The sequence below is a fragment of the Echinops telfairi genome, unplaced genomic scaffold (genome assembly GCF_000313985.2).
Source record: "Echinops telfairi isolate 266 unplaced genomic scaffold, ASM31398v2 ScPeMD7_53;HRSCAF=182, whole genome shotgun sequence".
Classification (NCBI taxonomy): Eukaryota; Metazoa; Chordata; class Mammalia; order Afrosoricida; family Tenrecidae; genus Echinops; species Echinops telfairi.
In genome coordinates this window covers 18,736,880-18,738,405 of record NW_022103951.1, presented here as the reverse complement: position 1 = coordinate 18,738,405, position 1,526 = coordinate 18,736,880, and the positions used below count along the sequence as shown (strand labels likewise).

At 39.2% G+C, this 1,526-nt stretch overlaps 1 pseudogene; it reads right to left on the bottom strand.

Annotated features, from left to right (window-relative positions):
- Positions 1-345: 345 nt before the first annotated feature.
- LOC101640824 lies at positions 346-1,053 on the bottom strand (annotated as a pseudogene).
- Between the last annotated feature and the right edge of the window lie 473 nt (positions 1,054-1,526).

Here is a 1,526-nt window from a genome sequence, read left to right as displayed (position 1 = left end):
TATTAGTACTTTTCTGAAACACAGGCAGTGTCTGGTAGTAAAAAAGGACAGCAAGCTTTCTCTTACCCAAAATTGCAGAAAGAAGAGAGTAATGGTGCTTTGAAATATGATTTTCAGAAATCAACTATGATAAAAGCAAGAAATACCTATGTTAAAAGTTTATAAACTCCCCAAAAGCTGGAAGTTAGGTTGAATAGTTCATTATGATTTGTATTATTATTTTAACATGAGTCCATTAAACCAGGTAGAAATCAGTCTGTAAAAATCCTCAAAACAAAACATACTTTAAACATGTTAAAGGTAGACACATGATTTGAAATCCCAGATTGTTCAGTTACATCATTATTATGCGATGGCAGCCAAATAGTCTTTAACCTCAGTTGGAGTCAGCCTCTTAAATCTAGCTTCATTGCATATTCCAACTTCTATGTTATCATCTGTCGTCTGCCCTTCAAAGCTTTCCTTTAGGGCCAAGATGGCTGTATGAACGGCATCTTCAAGTCCCAGGTCTTCAGTATATCTTTTTTTCCAGGAAAGTTTTCCCATTCACATAGTTCTTTCCCATTGCTGTGGCTTTCCAGGAAAAGTAAGCACCAAATGGATCTGACTGAAATAAAATCATCCCTCATTCCAACCACAAATTAGCAAAGAAGCTCCCAATGGACAGACACCACCTGACTTGGATGACAACACCTTCTTGAATGACAGAAGCTACTCTTTGTACCAGCAGCACTGTGAGAATAGGCTCTTCGTCAACCAGATATTACTGCTGAGCTAATTTTTGAGCTTATGTGCAAGTACTCTGTAATCTGGGCCCATCCCACTATACACCAAGCCTATATGCATGGTCATGGGTTCCACTTTGTGTACACTGCACTCATCATACAGAATTGATTTCTGTTTCTGTTCAGTTGCTAATACCACACCATTTGCAGCTTTAATTCCCACTGTAGGAGCTCCTCCATCCACAGCTCCCAAAGCATATTCAGTCTGGACAAGTTTGCCAAATGGGCTGAATGTTGTCAGTGCAAAGCTGCATCCATGTTCCATCATCTTTACCTGGAGAGGCAAAGCACAATTATACACATCCCATATATGTTCTTCAAAGAAATGGAAAAAAAGAATAACTGACTTCATATGGAGAGGGAAAAGACCCAGGATAAAAGAGGACTTCTTAAAAAGAAGAACCAAGTAGGAGACTTCGTACTTCCTGACCTAAAACCCTCCTACAGAGCCACAGTAGTCAAAACGGCCTGGTATAATGAGAGAGACATAGACCAAAGGAACAGGAACGAAACCCCAGAAGAAAATGCATCTGCCTACAGGCAACTGTTCTTCGGCAAAGAACTAAAAACTATCAAATGAGATTAAAAACCAATAATGTTGGATAAATGGATCTCCATATGCAGAAGAGTGAAACAAGACCCATATCTCTCCCCATGCACAATGACAAACTCAAGCTGGATTACAGACCTAAATGTAAACTCCTGAGCTATCAGAATCATCCATGAGAAAACTGTAACAAA